Source organism: Parus major, chromosome 1 (assembly GCF_001522545.3).
Source record: "Parus major isolate Abel chromosome 1, Parus_major1.1, whole genome shotgun sequence".
NCBI classification, from domain to species: Eukaryota; Metazoa; Chordata; class Aves; order Passeriformes; family Paridae; genus Parus; species Parus major.
Window position 1 is genome coordinate 84,677,894 of NC_031768.1, and position 25,274 is coordinate 84,703,167.

The 25,274-nt window shown below is 42.8% G+C and overlaps 1 protein-coding gene across 8 annotated transcripts in view; it reads left to right on the top strand.

Moving 5' to 3' along the window:
- Positions 1–25,274, top strand: part of PAK1 (p21 (RAC1) activated kinase 1) — a 74,558-nt gene that overhangs the window by 10,478 nt on the left and 38,806 nt on the right. For 2 of the 8 annotated variants that reach the window (XM_015618362.3, XM_015618355.2), the window contains exon 2: positions 16,751–16,832. The exons of the other annotated variants lie outside the window; for them this stretch is intronic. The gene's annotated coding sequence lies outside the window, so the exon portion shown is untranslated. The remainder of the gene's footprint in view (positions 1–16,750; positions 16,833–25,274) is intronic. 8 annotated transcript variants of the gene reach the window in all.

Genomic DNA, 25,274 nt, shown 5'->3' on the forward strand with positions numbered 1-25,274 from the left:
AAGGATGTGGCCATTGGCAGTTGTTTTCCTTTTGATGTGGTCAACTCAAAATTAACATTAAAAGTATAATTCTGAACTTGCATTTTCTTGGAGACTGAGTGCATGATGAAAGGATGGGAGGGATCTCTCTCCACCTGCTGGGAGTGTGCTCTTCACTTGAGTTTCGTAGGAACTGAGATCGGAGGATGAAGCTTGACAAAGCTGAGCTCATCATGGCACACAGCCATCCAAAGGCAAGGGTGCTTTTCCTTTTCAGCACTTGGCTGTGAGCTGACCTGGCAGGAAACTTTGCAAAGCAGTATTTAGTGACTGTAGCTATGGTGTAGTATTAAAGATCAGGGAGCTGCCTGCAGGTCTGAGAGCTGGCAGTAAGGTCTGGAAGACATGTGATGAGATCTAGTGGCTCCTCAGAACTGACACTCAAGTAAGTGCCTTTTTATTCTGTCATTGTGGTACCTGCTGTACACAGCTTTTTAGTTTGCTTATTTTGTTCATATTTCCCTCTGTCCCCAAGCTCTCTGGACCTCAGAGAGCACCTGCTCAGTCAGCTCCTGCAGGACCTGCTTATGCTGCAGATCTGAAAGTCCTTAGTGCAGAATGGATTTTACAGAATCATATAATTGATTGGTTTGGAATGACCTTAAAGATCATCTCATTTCTCATTCCTGCCATGGACAAGGAACCTTTTACTAGAGCAGGTTACTCAAGACCCCATCCAGCCTGGTCTTGAACACTTCCAGGGATGGGGCTGTGGATACAGCTGTGGATACAGCTTCTCTGGGCAACCTCTGCCAGGGCCTCACCACTCTTATTGTAAAGAATTGCTTCCTAATATCAAACCTAAATCTACCCTCCTTCATCTTAATACCATCCCCATCAGGGGGAAAAAACATCAGGGTGGTGGGCCCTTGCCCTGTCACTCTATGCACTTGTCAAAAGTCCCTCTCTAACCTTCTTTACCTACTGGAAGGGGCTTTAAGGTGTCCCTGGAGCCTTCTCTTCTCCAGGCTGAACTGCCCCAGCTTTCTCAGCCTTTTGATTTTGACTGTTCTCTAGCTGGTTCTCTGTGGTTAATAAATGTCTTTGTGAGAAAGACCCTGACAAAAAACCACAACTGGATCATGTATTTCTCCCCATCCTGTTCTGTTGCTCTGAATTCTGCTTTGATTCCATAATGAGGAATAATTCTTGTAAGCTCTGTCATGCTGTAGGGACTTCCGTACTTTGCCTAGTGGGTTCATTTGTTAGTGTAGCAGAGCACTTTTGGGATTTTCCCATCACCTATCTGGATAATGCCTTGTGTCGTGTAAGTGTTATATGTATTCTTGAGAAGTCTTTCAGAATTGAAAGAATGATTATAAGCTGGGCCCAAACTTCTGGTGTTCAGCTTGAACTATATTTTTACTCCGAGACAGAATTAAGTTGCTAATGCTGCAGCCAGTCTCACAAAATTAAATAATCCTACTGTTCTGCTGTTCCCCTGCTACCTTGCAGTCCTCCACTTCATAGCCAAAGTGCTATAGTGTAGGAGTTGTACAAATGTTTGATGGCTTTTTCATGGAGGTTCTGTGATTCCTTGTCACCTTCCACCTAAACACTGCCAGTAAAGGCTCGCAGTGAGCATAAAATGCAACTGTGCTGGAGAAATAATATGCTTAGTTCTGTCATATAGGTGTAAAGGGCAAACAGAGAAGCAGCAGGCACAGGAGAAGTAGGAGAACACATTTCTGATACAGCATGATGCCATTTTATCTCTGAATACCCTGCAATATGTACAGAAAGACTTCAGCAACATCTGTGCCTCAGAATTCATAGCCAAGATGAAAACAAAGCTTTCATCTGGCAGGAACAGTGCAGCAGGTATTTGGTAAGATCTGCCTGGCATGAAAGAGCAAAAACTAAAAGTTGTGAAGGGTTTTTTCTTTCTTTTTTTCCCTCCCTTTTTCTCATCTTTCATCATCCTTCTTTTTCTTTTTCTTTTCCTTTTCCTTTTTTTTTCTTCTTGCTAACCAGGAGGCATAACTCTCTCAGTAGCCTGTGTGTTTCAGTGGGAACATTCAGGGACTGTCTTAGAAGCACTTGAGAGCCTAACCTTGAGAACAAAAGTAGTGTTTCATGTGGTTACGTACTAAAAGATGTGGGTAGGCATCTAGTGGGAATCCAGAAAGCGCGTGGGCGCTTGATTCCCTCGGAAACTGTTGGGATTTGGCACCTAAGCTGGTAAAGTATTTTAAAAAACTCTTAAATATCTTTCTGAAAATTGGGTCTGATGTTGCTAATCAGTGTGAAGGGTGGGGGGATTTTTTTATTGTGATGTAATGGTGCCTTTGATCTTTGTTACTTTCTAGTAGATAAACAGAAGGAAGTTGAAGGAAAGCAACAGAAGTGACTTTGGGGTTGGAGGGATTGACGCAAGAAGAAGATAAAAGCTATATACTTGTGTAGTTTTTATAAAAGGAGTAGGAGAGCAGGACTGCTATACTGAAGGGTGTAAATGCCAAGGAATGGAGGGTGTGGAAGAAGGAGACTGAGTCTCTACTCTGCAAGTGCTTGTGCAGGCAGGTAGTTTCACACACAGCCTCATCCAAAAGGAGAATTTTCATAGAACCTTGTGAGTGTTAGAGGGATGTGCTTGTGAGGAACAGAAATACTTTGTGGCAGCAAGGAACGTGCCCACTTTAGTACTTCAGTCAGGGGAAACCACTAAAATCTGCAGTTGTTTGCACCTCAGATTGGTTGGCATCTATAAATGTCATCACATCACACAGAAGCTGCTGTCCATTTGTGCTGGCCTTCCCAGACAGGAGGAGCTTTAGGAAGCTCTGCTTTAGGCCTCAATAGCTCGTGTCCCAAACTTGGATTGTTAGTGCTTAGATCTCCACCCTGCCTTACAGCTGGCTGCCATGGTGACAGTTTAATCTCACTGATCTCTAGAGGTATCTGAAACTTTCACCAGGAGGGAAAAGCAGGGTGACAGCTGCGCCAGAGCACATGTTGGTGGGAGGGGGACACCAGGTAAGTGTCTGTCTTGGGACTGCTCTTCTGAGATCTTAGGACATCACTTATTATATCCACTAGGTCATAAATATTATATGTGTGAGGATATAATCCAGTAAGATTTGCTTATTTTGGGGAGTGCTTGATGTCAAAGGTGTTAAAATGCTACCTGAAGATGATAAAACATCAGCGGAGAATATCGAGTCTTAACTGCTGGAGGTGTTGGGGATGTTCCTGTGTCAAGTGCACTTTTTGTAGCCAATAGATTGATAAACAAATTTGAGATAATTACTAAAGGAAAAAATAGACCAAATAGATAAATGTTAATAAGTCACCAGAGCTGGATGGCATTCAAGAGTCCTGAGGAGCTTGAATGTGAAATTGCAGAACTGCTGGCCAAGCTGTATAATTTATCACTACAGACGGCTGCTGTGCCAGAGGACTGGGGAGCTGCCAGTGTGATTCCCAACTCTAAAAAGGGCTCTAGAGGGGATCCTGGGAACAACACAACAAAAAGTCATGCTACCAGCAATGGAAAGGGTCTCTGAATACGCAGAGAAGTGTTAACTGTTGGGAAAGTCAGTGTGGCTTCTGAAAATGAAAATCCTGCTGCCCAATCCCATGAAGTTCTGTGGGGTGTCAATAAGGAAGGGTTAAAGATGTTTGGATTTTCAGAAAACTTCTGTCGACACCTTTAGCTCCTGTAAGTTTTGAGGAAAGGCATTTTTATGATTTGAAAGCCACATGGATATAATAGGAAGTAAAAAATTTGGGACATTTTCGCATCTTATGACAGAGAGGGAAACATCAGTGCAGCAGCAACCAAAAAGGCCACCATCCTCATTGGGAAAGTGATGAACGAAACCATTTAGCTTTGGTATAAATGCTCAATGCACCCATATCTTGTGGGTGATGTGCAGTTCTGGTCTCCATATCTCTTGCAGAGCACGATGGCATTACAGAAAGGGCAAGGAAATGGGCTACCTTCCAAGAAGAAGCTTAAATAGTTCAGACTGTTCCATATGGGAAGTAGGGAAGGAACACAGGTTTAAATCACAAAGTCAGCAGGTAAAGCTAATATCAACCATCAGCTCTCATGCTTTTACAGCCAAGGAACTTGATTAACATGATGGGCTTTGAGTTTAAAATAGGTGGAAGATCATACTAGTGCAGTGGAGTGACTGTAGCCTCAGAACAGGTAGAATTTGGTGACAGGCTTTCAGGCACTCACCCGTGCAGGGAAAATCCCACTTGCACTTTGCAATACTCTTGCCTTTGCAAAAATCTCTGCATGACCCTTACTTTCCCCAGGGCTCTCCTCTGCAGTTTTTCATAGGAAGCAATTATCCAGGTGGCTGGCAAGTGTTCAACACTCCCTTGTGTGCACAATGAGATTTTTTTTTTTTTAAATTATAAGTGACTTATTCCTTCCTCATAGAAATAATTTTTTTCTAATGCTGCTTTCAGCAGGGTGTGCATGTGAACTTTATTTTAATTAAGGGTGAGGAATCTGTTCTACATAACTATATCCCAGATTCTCATGAGAGAGTGAAAACAGCCCTGAGGGATTGATGAAAAAGCCAGTGAAATCCCTCACCAATGGGTTGCCTCACCAATGGGGAGGCCTGATTCCAATCCCTTAGGTTTTCTGTACCTGTGGGACTTGCTCCAAGCTGGTTGACAGCCAGAGGAATTGAACCAGTGCAGCAGCAGTGCCTCCACTGCCTCCTCATAGCTTTTATTTTGGGCCACTAATTTGTGGTTCTGGGCAGATACTGGGGTAGTTGTTGCAGCTCTGCCTGCAGTTGTTGTCCCTGTGATGGGAATGGCCAAATGGGATGTGAATCTGCTTCCAGCCCTTTCAGCCATGTCCTGTTGCTGGCACGGACAAACTCTGCCACTGTTGCCGTTTTCAGGGTATTGTATTCCAGCACTTGGTGTACCCATCTCCATGGGACAGGGGTACCTGTTGTGATCAAAATGTGATCCCCACCAGCCAGCTGTGCTGCTAATTTAATAGCATTTCTAATGGGATTGGGTCAAGATGGTTGTCTGAATCTGAGAAAGAAAACAAATGGTGCTGGAAGTCACAAACAAATGCTGTTGGCTAAAATTTGTTCTGAGTTGTAAGACCTGAAAGGGACAGGGAGCAGATACGTAAAATGTTTCTGTACCATTAAGGAGGGAAAAATCCAGGGGGTGTGTGTGGCCTTTTGTTTATTTCTTTTCCTGTTAAGAGAAAAGAAGTGATAAAGGTGTTATATCTCAGCTGTTGCTGGAACTGTACTGGCAGTGGGGCATACAAATAAAAGACTATCTCTTTCACTGTGCACAAAAAGAAATATGAAAAACAAACCACAAACTCTGTAAAGAGGCTAATAAAGTTTGAGTCAAACCTGGCATGTTGTTAGTACCTGCTGCTTGTTTGTGGTGACCGAAGCAAGCATCCCTTTCAGAAAGTCTCTCATACTGGAGATAGTTTTACTGTCCTGTTATCAGAACCTCAGTGTGGTTGAAGAAACTGAACTGCTGACTGCACAGCTGATACTTCAGCTTGATTTCTTCTGAATCTGGTGGTAGGTGGCAATTTTTTCTGATGCCAAAAGCCTAGAGAGGTTTGGCATGATGCCACTGCATGAGGACAGTGTTGGTTTTGTTCTATTTCTGTTTCTGCCCCAAGAGCTGTCTCTAGAGAGTGTCTAGAAATTTGGCTTCTCTTATCAGAATCTTACATGAATCAAAGGAGGGTTTTGATGCTCAGTTCTTAATGTTTAATTGAAGTGGCAGTTCATGCCATTGATCTGAAAAGTGTTTAGGAGTTAAAATTGATGGGAATTAACTGGTGATGTTAGGGCTTTGCAGCCCCAGGTGGTGTCTGCCACCAATCTCCTGGGGAAGGAGGAAACAAATGAGCAAGGAGGTGGGGCAAAGATAAGCGTGTGGGAATAGATGTCCTTCAGCTGTTCAGCAGAGCAACATTAAATGAATGCACTCTAGAGGGAAAGGAATGTGATGGTCATGTCACAGCTTGGATGTGCTTTGCTTTGGGGTGAGTTCATAGGTTGGAGCATGTGCTTCAAGTGGAGGTCAACAGATTCAGCCTGGTGTGAGGTGAGGGAAGTGGGGAGCAAGGTCAATGCCAGTCGTGTCGGTCTGAGGGGATGTGCTGAGGACTTTAAGCACTCAGAGTGCAGAAGCTGTAGAGAAATGTCTGATGGTGAAATGTTTTTCCAGAGAAAGAGGCCTGACCATTTCCTTCACTTGAACACAAGGAAATGGCCTCAAGATATGCCAGGGAGGTTTTGATTAGATATTAGTTTTTGGTTTTTTTTCACAACAGGGTTGTAAATCATTGGAACAGACTGCTTAAGGAAGTGGTGGAGTCACCATCCCTAGAAGTGTTCAGAAAATGTGTAACTATGGCACTTGAGGACTTGGTTTAATGGAGAATATGGTGGTGGTGCTGGGCTGGTAGTTGGGCTTGATGATTTTTTTTCAACCTTAATGACTCTATGATTCTGTGGCATGAGAATTCCATTCCTGGCATAGGTGGTTGGAACAAGAACACTATAAACTGTTCCAGGAGCAATGATCCAAATCTCTGCTTTATGCAACTTGTGCCCTATAGGGAGTAGGGTAAAGTGTTGTAATCTCTTGGTAGTTTAAAACAAGAACAAATCTGTGAGGCTCATTCAGGTGGAAAGGCAAAAGAGAGTGAGCAGTGCCAATGTCTCTGATTGGGAAAGTTGCACAGAAGATGGATAAGGATGGCAGAGCACTGCCAGTTCCTCCTGCTCTGAGCTGTTTCCATTCTGAGTGTGGTACCAGCCCCAGCAGCTTCTGCCTGGCAGCCTTTTCCAGCAGCAGGTCCCTGCTCCATGCCTTGCAAAATTAGCAGAGGGTTGGAGGGTTGCAGGTGCAGAACCAGAACAAGACAGAAGCCTGGAAGATGTGTTTCTTCTCTGCTGTAAACCTGTGTGACCTTTCTCAAATCACTCTAGCTTTCTCCTCAGTTTACAGAAGGGTAGTGGAGTTACTGTGGACTTTCAGGTATTCTGAAACATCAGAAGTTGTTTCACCCACAATAGTAACATTTTATCACTGAGTAGTGTTTTATGTATGAATGGTTTTCTGTGCAGTGCTTAAAATTTAGAAAAAAGTCCTGAAATTTTATGAGCCTCTTATATAGGCAGAGCTGGCCAAGAGGGCGGGGGAAGGAGGAGTTGTATGCTTTTCTGGAGAAACGCTTGTGCATTTTCTCTTCCAAAATAATTTCAGGCTATTTATTTATATCAAACCTTCATTAATTCATTGTGCAGTGAAACAGCAGATAGAGGGTTCTTTTGGAAAGCTGTACAGATTAGAAGATGCTTCAATACATAAGCCATAAGCAAGGAAATAAGAACACCATAAGGAATAATATGAAGTGTGATGATTTCTGGGCCTGCTACACAGCTGCAAAGCAATGGATGAAGTCAGATTTTGCCCACACAGTTCTCCTAAGCCTCAGTGCTTTGAGTTTTACTTTGCTTGCTTTGGCTTCTGAGCCAGCCGGTGTCTGGAGCTGAGGCACTCCGGTACTTTGCTTAGTGTCCCCAAAAGACCTGCAAACTTAGCCAAGCTTTTGGGCTTGAAAGAGATGAGCTGTGTAGCTTGAATTGCAACTGGGTGTCTCTAGTTCTGGGAGGCTGTAATGACTGTGACCTTTTGAAATCTTGTTCAAACTGTTTTTGTTGCACTCAGACAGGAATGTTATGTTCTTTGTTCTGTCTCCTAAAAGGCAAACTTTTCTCTATAGGCTGCTTGTGGCTTTTAGAGTTTGATATATATGGGTCAGGGGAGGAAGCAGGCATAGACTGTTGGAGGTTTTCAATCTGCTGAAAAAGTCTTTCTGAGTGCATGGAGGTGGGTTTTAAGATCCCAGCTGAATTTTTGCAAATAAACTTGGTCTTGATTAGGAAAAGAAATAAGCCCCCAAATGTGGATTGCTTCCAATTTGTGTGCACACAAGCCAGTGGCCTGACTCTTCTCTGAGGCAGACCTGTGTGGTAAAGGGTTACATCTCTAATTCTGAACCCCTTCTCCTGGAAAGAAGCAAGCAACATCTCAGCAACCATTACTGAAATATCACTGTTTTTGAAGCAGAATAAAAATATGCATTCAGCAGTTAAAATTGAGATAAAAGTTTGCATTGCCTCTTGGAAGGGTTCTTCTTGATGCCTGTACACCTTTAGGTACATGTCTCCACAGAACCATAGTCTAGCTGAGGTGAGAAGGGAACTCCAGAGGTCATCTGGCCCAACCTGCTGTTATCAAGCAAGGCCACCCTCAGCCAGTTACCCAGGACTATGCCCAGACAGCATTTGAATATCTCCAAGGATGGAGACTCCATCACCTTTCTGGGCCAGCCTGTGTTAGTGCTTGGTCACTTTCACAGTGAGAAAGTGTTTCCTGATGTTTGGAGGGGCCCTCTGCCTTTCAGTTTGTGCCTGTGGCCTCTGGCACTGGGCATCACTGACAAGAGCCTGGTTCTGTCTGCTTTGCATCCTCTCTGCAGGTATTTATTGACAAGATCCCCCTGAGCCTGCTCTTCTCTTGGCTGAACACTCCCAGCTCTCTCGGCCTTTCATCATTGAAGAGATGCTCCCCTCAGCATCTCTGTGGCTCTTTGCTGGACTCTCTCTTGTACAGGAAAGCCCAGAACTGGACCCAGCACTCCAGGTGTGCCTTCACCAGTGCTGAGGAGAGGGGAAGGATCATCTGCCTCGAACCTGCTGGCAATTCTTGGACTAATGCAGCCCAGGATACCATTTGCCCTATTGGCTGCAAGGAGCCATTGCTAGCTCATGCTCAGCTTGGTGACAACCAGGATCCCCAGGACTTTTTCTGCCAGTGTTTTCCATCTGGGTGACCCTCAGCACGTGTAGATGCCTGTGGTTGTTCCTCCCTGAGTGCAGAACTTCGTGTTTCTTCTTGTTGAACTTCATGAGGTTCCTGTGGGCCCATCTGTGTTTCCCTGGGTCTTCTGGAACATCAGGATTGACATTTGCTTTCCACCAGTCTGTGGGCCCTTCTGCCAGCTGACATGATTGATCAAAAATTTACTGAGCTTGGCCTCACAGTGGCATCCTCCAGCTCCCTTGGCGTTCCTGGATCCATCCTGTTGGGGCCTGCTTACTTATTTTGAGTCTCTATCTGTAGATGTGAACAGAAACTTCTAGAGAAGGGCTAAGGCTTGGGAATCCAGCTGCTCTTTGGTCCTCCTTTCTTCTCTCCCTTTCTCCATTGCGGGCTGATTTCAGCCCTCAGCTACTGCTAGAAGCTCTTTGCTTGCATGTATATGAATGGTTTTCTGTGCAGTGCTTAAAATTTAGAAAAAAGTCCTGAAATTTTATGAGCCGACTTTAGATTTAAAGCCTGCAGATAATGTGTATTTAAAGTCTGCAGATAATGTGTATTTAAAGCCAGGACACCTATTTTGTAAAGGGCTGCTTCTGAGATGGTGTGTCATGTACGTACACAATTTGGTGTGTGTCTCCTGTGCAGTATTTGCTGTTTATTCCCAGCTGAGGGAAGGAGTCTGCCACAAGGACTGGCTGTGCAACTTCAGCTCAAACTGCCTTAACTCACAGTATTTACTTTGGAAATTACAGTTTCAATTGCTGATGATAACCCAGCTGATTGTTGTGTTTTACATTTAGCACAGTTTTTTTAGTTCTTTCCTTAATTACTTATGTAAATAATTTTAGAAGACTTAGCATTAATTTTGGAGAAGCTGGTGTATGGGGCTGTGAGGCTAGCAGCAGGTGCTGTAAGTAATCACTCTTCTAAATTAAGCAACACTTTGTGAGGCAGTAGGTTAATTTCTGGGTAAGCAGCCTGCATACAGATTCTTGGAATCAGCTGGATCTTGACCCAGCAAATGACTCAAGGGTTTGTGTAGGTTTAATTGCTTGAGTTATCTCACTGAAGCCTTTCATTTTTAGAGGAAACTGGGGCTGTGCTTGAATATCTGTTGAAACTGTGTTCTTATGTTGAAATCTTTGTCACCTGGCTTTGTGCTTGTCTTTGTAGCTCAGTCTTCACTGCCATTGGAGGTGTATTTGGAGCATGGGCAGTGTCATGGCTTAACCAGGTTAAGCTGCCTTGGAACCAGGGTATCTATCATAGAATGGTTTGGGTGGGAAGGGACCTCATAGATCAGCTCATTCCATCCCCCTGCCATGGTCAGGGAAAACTTTCACCAGACCAGGTTGGTCAAAGCCTCATCCAACCTGGCCTTGAACACTCCCAAGGATGGGGTATCCACAGCCTCTCTGGGCAACCTGTGCCAGTGCCTCACCACTCTCACAGTAGAGAATTTCTACCTAATATCAAATCTAAACCTCCCTTCTGTCAGTTTGAAGCCTTTTCCTCTTATCACTTCCTGCATGCCCTTGTAAGCACTTCCCCTCCAGATTTCTTGTAGACAGCATTTGGGTACTGAAAGACCACAGTGTTCATGTGTGGCTCATGCTTAAGCTGAAGTCTGTGCTGCTGTGGCTTTCTCTCATTAGTACAAGAGCAAGCAAAGTAGTTCTTGAGAGCTTTGTGCTGTACCTTTGTGCCTGAGAGTGGATTTCTACAAAAATATTTTCTATAATATTGCTAATGGAGCTCTCATGGGTCTGTAAGCAGTAACTGTTGACCAGATTGTCACCAGCTCAAGTGATGCTTGTCACTTTTGCATTGTCACAGCTCTGGCCAGCATTGTTCTTGCTCAGGGCTTGGAGATTTCCTGCAGAAGCATGACCCACTCTGTAAAACCACTCTTGAATCTGTGAGGCTGATGGGGCCAGTGGTGTTTGTGACTTGAAAAATTAAATTATTTTCCTTAGCCTCTGCAGAGCTCTGAGGAAACTGGTAAAATCTTAATTTCTGTTACTACACAGAGTATGATTTTGGAGCACTTTGTCTGACTTGTGGAGTAGGAAGGTGCAGTGTTTACAAGCTCAAGCTCTCTTTAAAATCTATTTTCCTGTGTGAAGATTATGTCAAAAAGTAATGTGAAAGGTGGAATTTCAACTTACATGGAAGCCCATGTGAAGTGGAATAGAGCAGGAAAAATGCCCTTCTCCAAGGATTCAAGAAAGAAGAGAACTTGAGAGAGCTGGTGAGAATAAAATGGAAATTTTTTTTGCCTCTGTATGACTGTAAGTTGGGACTTGCTCCATCTCTGGCTTAGAGTTGGTGCTTCCTGTGTCTTTGGATGGTCAACCTAATATCAAACTAGTGCTTGAAATCATATACCTGCTAAAAAGGTTTGAAGCCACTTGCTGCACTCTTTAACTTGATTTTTTTTCCTGTGGTAAATCATCTCCAGACTAAAACACTCTAAGGATTGAAAGTCAGTGTTGGGATACAGCCCCTTCATGTTTAAAAAATTAATAATCCAAATGACAGACTCCTGCAGGTAGAGGCCACTTCTTGTGAAGTGTTACAGAATGACATGGCTTTTGTAATTTTTTTAGAGGTCTGTAATCTCTTCTCACTTTTCAGGTTAAAACTTTACTCACTTCTTTGCTCTGAAATGTTGAAGAGGAACAGCTCACATGTGCAGAGTCTAACAAATGATACTGTACTTCTCCATAATGGAAACTAGATGTATGAGCAGCCTGGTTTTTGGATAGCTCAGCTTTGCTTGAAGACCTGAATTCTCATGTAGCTCTGAAGGCAAACTGTCCTCTTTAGGTGACATTCTGGTTCTGTGGGAATTGGGACTGAAATATTTTTTAAAAGAAATGGTGATGAGGAAGTCATACACACACTCTCCACTCTTTAAGGCTCTTCTGACAGTGGTTGCCTTGTGGGTTTAACAGATGATCCAAATGCATAGTGATGCATTCAGCTGATCTCAGGGTGTTCTCTGGAATGCTGTGAGAAGTCTGTAAGCTTGGAAATGGAGAGGTGCAATGGGCAAGAGCTGGGTGGACAATGAGTTGGTGATGGGAGCATAGAAACATGCTGATCTTGGGCAGTGTTTTCAAAAGGGGTCAGAATTTGAGCTCTCTTAAATTCTGTGGGGTAGAAGGCAAGGAAATATTTTTTTCCCAGATGAGTTACCTCTTTGTGGGCTACAGGAATTGAAAGAGGTAGGTAAAGAAGTGACCAGATGCTCAACAGGCTTTCTGAATGGACTTCTGAAAAGAAAGCAGAGGACCAAAATTCTCTGCTCCAAATTTGTAGATTTTGATGGGTAGTTTAAATAGGTAATTTAAGAATATTGCTTTGTACCTTTCTCAACGACTGTCCTAAGCTCAGTCTATCCAAATATTTTTTTGAGGTGGCATGAAGAATTTGTAATGCTTTCTGTTATCAAAAGCAGAACCTGAAAGAATCCTGCACCATACCAAAGATATGAGTGCTGTGCTAGGGAATTTGGACATATTAATAAAACCAACATATTACTCTACCACTCTCTCCTGTGAAATTTAACGTGTCAAGCAAATTGCTGAAACAGTAGATGGAAACTTGGCAATTGTGTTTGTGTGGCAATTTGATGCTGTTCTCCTAAAATACCTCTGGAGAGCATCCAACTGTAGCTCTGCTCTGATCCCAAGACTACCCTGTGGATGCCCTGAACTCAGACACATAAGCAGCAAGCTCTGGTGGCCTGATCTGGGTAGTTGCTAGAAAGCTTCAAAATCAGGTTTGCTCTCAGAGGGCTTTCCATTTGGGAAAGGAACTGATACCATTGCAATTTTAACTCTGGAAGAGGAAGGGAAAATATAAAAGCTTCAGAGAAGCAAGTTTTTGTCTAGACTGTGGAGCCAGCTGGGTGTCTTGTTCTGTCTTGTCAGGCTGCCTTCTTGTTTGGAGCTGTGTCTGAGTGCTTGACAAGTGCACTAGCTCTTGTGAAAATAAACCCACTTTTGGGGTGGCAAATGAACCCTGGTCTCCCATGACCATTGCCTGCCACATTTGTTTCAGCAGTGCTTTACTGACCCATAAAAACGCATGATCTTCTCTCCTTGTCCTTTCACAGTCATCATTTGAAAAGCTTTCCTCTGTTTTTGCCTTAAAAACTACTTTTGAAGTGAAAGGTCCCTTTTGTTTCCCTTTTTTACTATAAAGTGTGCATGATAATGACAGGACAATTGCTGTGTTAGCTGAGATACTGCAGTGTTTCTGCAGGACAAAACCCTGCTCCAAGCAGGAGCAGTTCAGCTTCTCTCACTCAAGCCCCAGGGGCCAGTGATGAGGAATTTCCTCAGTTTTGTGCTCAGCAGTGACAGTGGTATCTGCTTGGATACAATTTATTGCACTGTAAGTAATAGTTTAATGGCCTTGAATGTGATAAATGCTGTTTCGTGCTGATGCGTGGTTTTCAATAGTATGTCAGAGAATTACTTACGCCTTTTAATCTGCATCATTCAAGAAGGTAATATTTTAAAAATGTGACTATGATATCAAGGGTTTGTGAAGTGAAGGGCAGCGAGGCTTTTGCTGCTCCAAAGACTTCCTTTCTAGAGAATGTAAGTCATAAGTATGACAGCTATGGGGTTTTGGGTTTTTTTGCTATTTGGTTTGAGTTTTGTTTTTTTTTTTCCTTTGAGTCAGACTTCTTTCCTTTTCCTGCATTTGGATCCTCTTAAAAATGACTAGTTTCAGGGAAAAATGCAAGCATCCTGAACACCCTCTGGAAGTCTTCTGTCATTTGATAACTAATTGCTGCTTTTAGAGTGGAACCTGTCTTGTTTCTTCAGCAACGTGTCTACTTAGCTGTGCTCTGGATCCAAAATGAGTCACGTTTCAGTCTCTGAAAGCCCCATTGTCCTTGACTGTCTTTTAAACTCTTCTTTTATCATTTGTTTGGGTTATTTTCTGTTGGTTGCTGTCAGGGAGATGCTGTGATAGCTAAAGAGGCTGCTCATCTTACCTATTGTATTTCAGTTGGTGCATCTGTTATGGCCTGACTTGCACCAACATTGCATGTTGACCCTGTCTTGTGGGTCCCTGCTGCCTCCAGGGATCCAAATGAAGGATCTTTTTAAGAATTAGGTGCTACAAGACCCTATGCTGTTGCCTGTAAACCAGGAGCATCAGTTTGGGCAAGACCCAGGCCCCCCCATTCAGAGCAGCGATACTGTACAAAGCCTTTGGCCCCTGGAATACCTGTGTTCCTTGTTGCTCAGCTCCCCACAGGATCAAGGCCCGATTGGGTTGAACAGGGCTCACAGACATGTTTCCCTCAGGAGAAACACTCAGCTCTGGCACATACTTACCTGCTCAATATTTGCATAGTTAAGAGTGGGACAAGGATGGGAAAGCTCATCAGCCAGCGGTAAACTGGTTTCCTGAGCATCAATACCATTAGATTTGGGTTCAGAGGCACTGAGTGGGCAGAAACTGGCCTCTTAGACCTTGGTGCCTTCTGGCTGTAAGCCCATCCACCTTGTCCCAGGTCATATTAGGGGTGGCAGTGACTATTTTAGGGCAGTTCTGGAGATATTGGGTGGGAAAAGATGGGGATTTGGGTGTTGGAAAAATGTTCTAGAAAAGCATCTGAAGGTGGGGGTACTATTGCACAAGTTAAATGATATCCTGGATGCAACTGCTTTGTGGTTTGGGGTTGGTGTTTTTTCCTCCTCTAAAAGTGTGGTTTGTTTGGCATTGAGTAGCTGTCAGAGAGGTGTTTCTAGCCACTGTGCTTTTACAATCAGTATGCTAAACCCCCTTGGAGTTTTGAGAATATGTGCATATGCAAACTGGTGTTGGTTGAATTCAATTGTTACAAAACACACCCTTGGAAACCTCATCTGGGATGGTGTTGGCATGTCCCTCACATTTTGCCAGTTTTCAGAAGCTGTCAGGTAGTACTGTGTGGGAGGTGTTACAGGGATAAATCCTGAAATCCTAATTTGGGCTAAACTCCCACTGTTTTCAGTGGGTGGCTTGCTGGCATCAAGGCCGAGTACCCCATAGCTATTACAGATGACCTTTCTGTCCTTTAAAAGTCAAGGAGACTGAGACTTGATGCCTCCGTCTTGTACTAGAGATCAAGCTGCAGGATTGCAGCCCTTAAAGTTTGTACATGTGCTGAGATTTGTGAACAAGAAGTTGGTTAACCAAAAACATTTCCAGTAACTGTTCTTTAGATTCTCAGTAGTGCTGGTTAAATGCCAGAGATCTGGAAACAGAAATTAGCTGGTGATTTAGAGCAGTGTATGAAGAAGATTTTCTATTCATTCTGTAGGGGAAACATTGATGTTCTGAAAACTCTACTTTTTGTAAATAATTTTTTTTCAAAATATATAACCCCATGTATTTTAAACTGAAAACTTTAAATTTGTTCAAAACACCAGCACAAATTTATTGAAATTCTGTTAGCTCAGATAACTGATTTTTATTTCTTTTTAAGGAATGTTTCTATGAAATGCCTGCAATTTTTGTCAGTATATTGCTTTCCAGCAAAATTGAATTAAATGTATTTTAGAAGTCAATAGTCTGCAAGTAGGTACCTGAAGTTCCTGACTATCACCAAATAACTGAGATCATATGTTGTTCTGGCTTTGCCTCTGTACAAGAAAGAGGGAAGACATTGTGTTTGTGTTGGCAACACTTAAAATCAAGCAGCATCTCAACAGTAAGAAAAGAAAAAGACCCAAATCTATTCAGAAAATGTTGCTGTGCAAAACTTGTCTGGCAGAAGGTCTTCCCAGCTGAAGAGCTTCTTTCCTGGCAGCTCAGTGAAGCATCACCATTAAAGTCTGACTGAACCCAATTTGGTGTCAGCCTCAAGTGTTATGCAAGGGCACCCCAAGAACTTGCTCAGTTGAAGCTGAGGCTCTGAAGCCCACACTGTGTTGTTCTTCTTGCCCATTTCCCTTTAGGTGGTCACTGCCTATTCATATTTCAAGGTCAGCAGATGTCTTCTACCCCATCACTGGGACTCCAAGGGGGAAGAAGGGTTTTCAAATCCTTCCATGCCCCCCTTTACCTCTGAGTTCCCCATCAGGATTGTGTACATAGCTCTCTTTTTCTTTTCCTCTTTTTTTTTTTTCTTCCTGAGAATTTTTCTTGTGCAAACTGAAGTTGCAGAAGCTCCTGGAAGGGATTCTTCTCGTGCTCTCTAACTACCTGAATTGCTTTTCCTTTAAAGAGGTGATTGGCTGATAGGAGGAGGGCTGAGCAGACAAGAAGTACTTTGGCTTTCTCCCCATCTTGTACCTCCAAGATCACAAATGAGGTCTCTGAGAACTGGGACAAGAGCTGGCATCTCTTAAGTACTGGGACTGTACTCCACACACTAAAATTCATGAGGGTGTTATGGTACTAATCTCAACACTTGTACAGATTTTTCTGCTCAAGGTTGTCATGACCACTTTTGTCTTCATCACTAAACTGGGGGCTTGGATATTGAGGAGTAAAAATGTGCTTCAGGCAAGTAGTTTGAATGATGTTGTGTATCTCTCTCCTTTAAAGCCTCAGTTTGTGTGGCTTGTAATTGCAGGTTGGCAGGAACCTCTGTATGGATAGTGTAGTCCAATTCCCCACCTAATGTGGTGGCAGCTGAAACAGTCTGCTCAGTGGCATGTCCAGTGGGGTTTTGAGCATGCCCAAGGATGGAAATTCCCATTACTTTCCTAAGCAATCTGTGGTTTTCAGGGTTCTGTGGTTTAGTGTCTGTCTCCCCACATCCCCACCCAGAAAAAAGCTGTGTTTTTATTGTGGGGTTTGTTCTTACAGCTAAATGGAATTTCCTGTATTTCAGTTTGTGCCCATTGACTCCTTGTCCTGTTGCTGGATACCACCAAGAGAGGAGCCTGGTTCCATCTTCTTTACACCTTTGTCAGGTATTTATGCACATTGATAAGAGCCCTCTGAACTTTTTCTTCTGCAGGCTGAAGAAAAGGCCAGCTCCTTCAATCTCTCCTTATATGCCAGATACTCTAGTCCCTTAAATATCTTTGTGGACCTTTGCTAGACTCTCAGCAGTATATCTACGTCTCTCTTCTGCTGGGGAAGGAAGCACTTTTCCCAGCACTCCAGATTTGTCTCACCAGCCCTGAGCAGAGGGGAAGGATCCCGTCCCTTGACCTGCTGGAAGTTGTTTTTCCTAATAGAGCCCACATGCTGTTGACCTTATTTGCTACAAAGGTGGTTTGGAGGCTCATGGTCCACCAGGAATCTCAGGTCTTGCTCTGCTTTTTCTGCTTCCTTTCTGCCTCTTGGCTCCTGAGCAACAGGGCTTTGCATTTTCCATTGTTGAAGTGCAAAAGTTGGTGTTGGCCCATTTCTGCAGCCTGTCCACATCCCTCTGAGTGGCAGCACACCTACCTGGTCTGTTAGCCACCACTTCCAATAGTGCATCATCTTCAAACTTCCTTAAAGTGGACTCTCTGCTGTCACCCTTAGTCTTTCCTTTATAAAGAATGTAGAGTCCTGGGTGAAGTGTTTAATGAATCAAATCTCTCAACAGTTCTTGAAAATCCATCGCTGTTCACTTAGGAAAGTCAGAGATGAGACAGCTTCACTAGCACTAACAGAACATTAAATACTGTGCCTTGTAGTGAAGGACTTCATTATTATTATTTAGGAATTTAATTCCTTGAATCTCTGGTACTTTGTGCAATACCAGCTCATGCCCTTTGCTAACACCATAGCAACGTGCTATAAATGTCACTATATAATGTGGCTTGTTGGCCAAAAGCTGGACAAGGAATTCTTTTTAGGACAGGAAATCCACGAGGTCAGGAAAAAAATACAGTAGAATGAGGGGAAAATCCTATTGTTATTTTATTATAGTATTGCAAAGTGATTTTTCTTTTTCTCTCCAGAACTGTGCCCTTGAGGAAATAGAAGCATCAACTGAAATTCTCTCAATGCTTTATCTATATCCCCTCCCCCAAAACCGACATCCTAGGCACAGTCTAAACCTCTGGGCTAACAGATGGTGTTGAGAGGGGGAGGAAGGGGGAACAATTTGCATCTAAATAGCTGAAATAAAAAAGGGTCATGTCCCATGGACCAGCCCCACTCACCTGCTGTTTAAATCCCCCTGAGAAACAGGCAAACGCACTTAGTTTTTTAACATCTGCGTCAGCTGTACTTGCTCTCTGAAGCTTTCTGCCCTAAAAAATCTGCAATCCTGTGCATCTTGCTGTATGGATTCTGTTCTGCCCCCAAAACGATGAACTTTTAAGGGTTTAGTTCTTTGAATGGAGTTGACAGCTGCGTCACTCCTGTTCAGCCCTCCCATCAGAGTGACTGCTGCTGTTGGTTATCGTAATTAGCACAAGCACTAATGATACAGAAAAGGTTCAGAGCAAATATTACCTCTTCTGTCAGCTTGCCGCTCGCATGGCTGCCTGATTCCGCCTTCAGAGGTGCTCCTGCCATATGGTCCTGTGGACTCATGACGCAATATTCCGTGCTGGGCTTGTGTGTGTAGGTGGGATGGGCTTTGGCTCTGGTGACCACCAGGCTGTAGCCCAGTGGTGATCCTGATCCTGCAGGACCGTGGCATGGTGTCAGATAGCTGTGTTTAATCCTGCAGGCATGCAAAGCCAAGTTGTTCTGGCTTCCTGACTTGTGTCCTGTAAGAATTTCTCAGGTCTGACTAAGACTTTGTTGCTTTGTATTGATTTTTTTTAGGCGTGTAAGGGTCATTTGTCCACCACTGTTACGCAGTCATGGAGACTACTGTGGGTCTACCTTGCTGTCCTGGCAGCAAGAAATGTGCTTCTGTCTCTTCAGGCAGACTTTTTCAAAGTTTAAATCCGTGGAAAACGTGTAATAAGGAAAACCTTTCCAGTTCTTCATAATCATGTACACATTCACCACCCCAAAACCATACTATCTTATTTCCCAATTATATTTGGAGAGGCAAGAGGGCTTCACAGTGAAGTTTAGTCTTAGTACAAAATGCCAAGATGATCAAAACCTGGTTCTACCCATCAGTTCCTTGGACTTCTACGTTCAAATGCTAAAAATAAATAATGGGACAATACTCCAGGTGGTTCAGGAACTTTATTACCTTTGTCTGTTGACAACATCTTCTCTACTTCCCAAGAAGCCAGAGGTATTGGAAGATTGAGTTTGGCAGACTGGAAAGCTCAGCAGGATAAGGAGTGGTAAAGATGATGTCTGAGGACCCATCACTGTCTTCTGTGTGTTGATTTGGTAGAATAAAATGGCTGCAAACAAGGATTTCTGCTTCTGGAATTTCAAGACCTTGAATCTCTTCTTTCTTCAGCACAAGCCTGGAGGGAATTGGTGAGGTTAACCTTTGCTAAGCTGCTGGGCCCTCCCTCCCTCAAGTGTCTTGGAAGGGGAAATGGCCTCAAGAAGTGTCTTTGTTTTTTTTCCCCTCATTTAATTCCCAAATACATTTCAGTATTGTGGGTAGTAGTTGTTGATGTGCATTAGGGCAGCATGGATCTCGGCAACAACCTCGTTTACATGCCTCTGGAGAATAGGTTTATTTATTTTATAATTTAATATAGATTCCAGTTAATAGAAAAAAGATCCGGTGTATGAATGCTTACAGAAGCAATTGGGCAATGTGCAATACCAAGTTACATTAATTTAGAGCAGTCTGTGCAAAATAACTTTCCACAACTGTTTTTCTTTTCAGTACTTTCACTTGAGGATAACTGTTTTATAAATGGTTATATCACAAGATGCATACTCACTGTCTGGGAGTAAACAAAATAAGTGAGTTAACTTGGGTGGTGCAAGTTATAGACACATGCACATGTAAATGTGTGTGTATGTGTGTGGATATACATGTTTATAGATCCACACTCTCTTCTGTAGGACAGACCTCTGCCCTGCTCCTTCTGCCCCCTTCTCCAGTTCAGTCAGTGATGCAGGCAGGTAACTGGCTCAGGTAATTTAGCTGTGCTGCTCGTCTTTTCTGTGGATAAAATGCTTGTTATGCAGCAAGGCCCCACAGACCATGTAAGAACAAATCCAGAAATGAAAGATGATATTGGAAATATTTATTTTCTGTTTTTAAAAACAAAACAATGCAAATTGCGCAGCTATAGCAGAGGAGGCAAAGCGGGGACAAGGACAAAGGAGGCAAAAGGGGGAAATATGAGGAATTAGGTGACCTTTGAGGTGGGGCTTGCAGGCAGTGGGATGAAGACTGTGAAATCCACTTTCCTCAGACTCCTAGAATGGTTTCTGTTGGGAGAGACCCCAATGATCATCCAATTTTAACCCCTTTCCATGGGGACTACCCTCTACCGTGCCAGGTTGCTCAAAGCCCCATCCAACCTGGTCTTGAAGACTTGCAAGGATGTGATATCCACAGCTTCTTGGGCAGCCTGTTTTGGTGCCTCACCACCCTCACAGGAAAGTATTTATTCCTAGTATCTAATCTAAACATGCTCTGCCTTATGGTCATTCCTCCTTGTCCTGTAACTCCATGCCCTGGTCCAAACTCCTTCTCCAGCTCTGTTGTAGCCCCTTTAGATACTGGAAGGTGCTCTTCAAAATCTCTGTGGAGCCTTCTCTTCTCCAGGCTGAATGATCCCAGCTGTCTTAGCCTGTGGGCATAGCAGAGGTCCTCTGGCCCTCTGAGCATCTTTCTGGTCTCTTCTAGTTTTGTTCCAGCAGGTCCATGTCCCTCTTACACTGAGGTCCCCAGAGCTGGATGCAGCCCTCCAGGTGGGGTCTCTCCAGAGTGGAGCAGAAGTAGAGAATCCCCTTCCTCTACCTGCTGGTCACAGTGGCTTGAGATGTAGGCTGCTTTTATTTTAGCAGATGTTTTTGTTTCTTTTATTAAGTGGATTACCAAGTGGTTGACTGACATTGGAACATTTATTTCTGTATCTTCCCAAGCTCTCTAGCTGGAACAGGAATTTGCTGTACAGAAAGGACCATTATGGTAGTCTACAGTGTTATTTCAATCACTTTCTCTGTGTGGAAGTAAAATACTAAATAAAAAGATGTGCTGGGTTGGAACCATGCCTAAAGCAATTCTCAGCATAATGGGATTGTTTTACTGATTTTTAATTAAAATAGAATTCTAACTAGATTGTTTTGAGCATACATACAGCTCTGGTTTGTTATTGTTGGTCTAATTGCCTTCTAAATTAAAGATACCAATATTCTAATCCACCTTCTCCCTTGGGATGCTGGCATTAAAAGAGGGTGTGGAATGCTATGTAAATAATTTACAGGCATGCAAGACAGAGAAAGGTCTTTAAAGGCATTAGCCAAAACTTAGGTTTTCCCTTTACTGTGATGTCTCTACAGAGAGTTTGATGAATTGTTATTTTTTGGTATGTATTTACTTCTCTGTCCTGACAGGTCTTTTAAATAGTTAGAAATGTAGTTGGAGAAAAATGCCAATAATCTCAGCCTTTGAGGAAGAAGCAGTTAATGACTCTCCAGGGAAGTACCCAGAGCACAGATGCTCTGGGGAAGAAAAGGTTAGGAGCCAGTGAACCAGGGGTTGGAGACAATACATCATTTCAGATCTATGCTGGAAGCTGTCTGCTGACAACACAAGATACTAAAATGACAGAATTATGGGCTTATTTGCTTAGGACAACTTTTTGAGAGCCCATTTTAAAAAGTCATGGTTTGGGCTTTGACTACTTCTATTTAATGTGTCTTGATTAAATTTTGTCAGAAATAAAGCATTATCTTTTTGCAGATTTTTAATTATCTTTACTAATTGAAACCCTTTGGGGAAGTTTCAGCTGTGGGAGATGTAAATTCAAACCATGCTGTAGGTTTAAAGAATATATATTAGGCTCAAATCCAACTTCTATTTTTAAAGCTAAAAGGGACCTTACAAAGTAACAGGCCACAAGTTTAGATGTCTGTTTTATAACATTCTAATGGAGTACCAGAGACTGACAAAACTTTTGTCAATGTAGAATATTTAAGCTCCTCAGATAAAACTAGATGTGCATTGAAGAGTGCTCACAGGAAAACAAGTTATTTCCAGCCTGAAGAGATTTTTCTTAAAAATAAAAGCAGCCGAACGTGCGCATGTTGGGAGGCTGTGAATCAGCACCTGCAAATACCAGCAGTACAAGAATAACCAGGAATGGAACAAAAAGTTGATGGGGCCCTGAGCAACATGATCTGCTGGGAAGAATTGCTGCACATGGCAGAGGGGCTGGACTTGAGGTTTTAATTTTTAAAGTCCCTTCCAACCCAAGCCTTTTCTATGATTCTATGAAAACTTGGGCCACAGGAAACACTGGACAGAGTGGAAGAAGCAACCTCATACTTGCAAAGGAGACAGTTCACTTAAGCCATCAGGCTGTGCTCTGTTGTGGATTGATTTGGAGGATCTCCTTTCCCACAGCAATTGTATATTACTTCACTGTACCCCTCTGCAAGGAATGTAAGAACAGGAGAGATGGAGTGACAGGCTGTGACACAATATGTGTATGAATTGTTAGTAAAGAGGCAGGCAGTGCTTACCTGAGACAAGTGTAAATGACATAAAGTCAAGGGGGGAAAATTGGTTTGGGAAGTGCATCCCCATGCATTGCTCCTGGGTATGCTTAAGGACCAAACCTGGGATTTCTTGAGCACTGTGCAATAGCTGTTTCCAAAACTGACCGCCCTGTTTGTGTCTTGAGTGTTTTTAGCAAACAGAGCTGTTACTGTAAAGGTGAGAGGTGAAAATATGGTGTGCTAGTTACATATTTAAATTTTAAATATACATCTTAAATTTAAAGTATCATTTTATACTCTCTTGCCCTGGATAGGAGAGCGGGAGTTTGATCAGGTAACATGGGGTGGGTGCTGGGTTTGTATGGCCAGTAAAATTAAGAAAGCTTTGGGTTGTGAATAGGTACCATAGCTCTATGACTGCATGCTGTGAGCATTCTTGACTCTTAATTGGGAGGATGGAGGGAGATCAGAAAACTGCACCTGGACTGGCTGCATGCTGTGCTCTCCTAATTCTTATGCTGGTGGCCTTAGGAGGAAATAGCTGTAGATCTTGAGCAAGGTGATTTAAAGCAGTGAGAGGGATACTGTATTGAACAAAATGCCTTAACTCATATAATTTCCTAGAGCATCTGTCTTTGGTTGTTGTCTTCATTTTGGAAATCTGTTGAGTTTTAGCTATTACTTAGCAAAGGTACAACACTGTCTATAGAGCTTCTTGTCTGCTGAGTAGTGACCATCAAAAGATTTTTAGCATTTTAAGTACACAGAGGACAAACAACAAACCTGACAAAGCAGTCTTGAGATGAATAAAACATGCATACTGGCAATCCATCCATCAGTGAAATCCCAATTCTGCTGAATTTGCAGTTCATATTGTCACTAATTGTATGAGGTAGATGCTTGTCCACTGGGAATTGGATGGAAATAAGCAAGTCACTTGCTTCAGATGCTGACAGGGCTGTGAATGGGAGCTCAGTCAGTCTCCTCTGGGCTGGGTTTTATGGCTGCAGAATTGCTGCTTCTTGAGAAAGAATGAGTTTTAAATAGGTAGCAGTGAAGATCCATGCATCCTACTGAAAGCTGCTTAGGTCACTGTAGCAAGAACAGAGGGTGAAAAGATCTGTGCCCCAGAAAAACCTTGCTCAAAGATGTTGAGGAAAACCTTGCCTGCTATATCTAGCCTTGCAATTAACTCCTACTCCTAATTACATGGTGCCTTAAAATGGGCCTGCCACTGTAATAAATGATGTTATGTTTCCTTTTGTTCAGTGGAGTAAAAATAGTTCCCTTGGCTCATGGGCTTTATTTAACTGAGTGCTAATGCAGACTTGGTTGTAGTATCTTGCAGAAACAGCAGTTCCTTTGTGCCAGTCCTATAGAGCTTTCCTTTCTCTACTGACATGCAGCAAGTATGATTGGAATCTGAGTAAATGATGTGATAAAAGGCTTGATGGTGCTTCCTAAAAACAAACTGCTGCTCATTAAATTAAACGATGATGATTCTTAATGGACTAGATAGTGCTCTGCAGTGCATTTGGTGCAAGTAAGGAAGTCTAGGGACCTGAGACCTTGCCACTATGGCTCCTCCTGTATGTTCTGGAATCATAAAGCAGATGGAATAGGGAGGTTTGCTAGATGGCATATAATGATGGTGATGTTCTTGTAGCAAAGAAGATTGCTGTGACAGTTTAATTAGGAGAGAAACGGTAAGCCACCTTAGGCTTTTTCATTTTGCCTTGTAAGTGAACTGCTCATAGAGCATTTCATGTATTGTACTTGAAGGAGTAATCATTGCAAACCTGAAGCAGATTTATGTGCAGTTCTCAAATTGCTTGTCTTTACTGATATTAAATTAGCTCTTGCAGCACTGGGTACTTGATGGTGCTTGACTCTAAATTCAGTTTGTCTACAGAAACCTCTCATATTTGATGCAGAGCTTATCCTGTCTTTGGAGAACTAGTCACTCTCCCTCTTTCCCCAGCTTTGAAGAACCAAAACTTTTAACAAAGCAGCATGAAACCGAACCAGTCTTTGTGATTTTATTTAATTGAAAACTACTGCCAGTATGAAAATCCTGACTAGCAATTAAGGGAATGTGACAGCTTTGCCAGTCATTACATAAATACTATGGAGCACTGGGCTTCCTACTGTCATTAGCTGCAATGAACACAATGGAGCTATACACAGGAGCAAGAACTACTCTGATGATAAATGTTTGCATTTCCAATTAGCACTGAACTGTTGTGGCATCTTCCCCTCAGTCTAATTGAGGGTCTTGGGTGGCTTCATTCACTAACGATAATTGGTTTGTCTTCTTGCTCTTTACTTTCCCAGCAACAAAGGAGTTCAATGAGTTTTGCTCTTAAGAACATTGGTTTCCTCCTTGCAGAGGTCTCTGTGTCTTAGTGTTTTCTCACCTCAAAAAAACTCAGCTTTTACAGGTTAATGTAAACTTTCATCTTTTTATGTACTATGGCTTTTTGCTAACCACTGCATTGCAGTGTCCTCTGTGCCCATGGGATGTTGCTGACTCAATCTGACAATGTTCCCATCATCTTATATATTTCTTACCCCCACCTCCATTGCTAAATGACAGATTTCTGCATTTAAAAAGGTACAGTTTTTGCAAATGCTAGCATGTATTTAAAGTGTGACTACGTTGGACTGGGACTTATTCCACATTAAGAGATAGCAGGGCTTAATTCTGAGCCCTGTGCTCTATGTCCATCTTCTGCATTGGAAACTTTTGAATGGAAGAATGATTAATGATTCGGCTGCTCTCAGTTGCTGTTGCTGTTAATGTGTAGTTAGGACTCTGAGCCAAGTAACTTAGGCAAGAGTAGTGGGGGTGGGTTTAACTGTGTGCA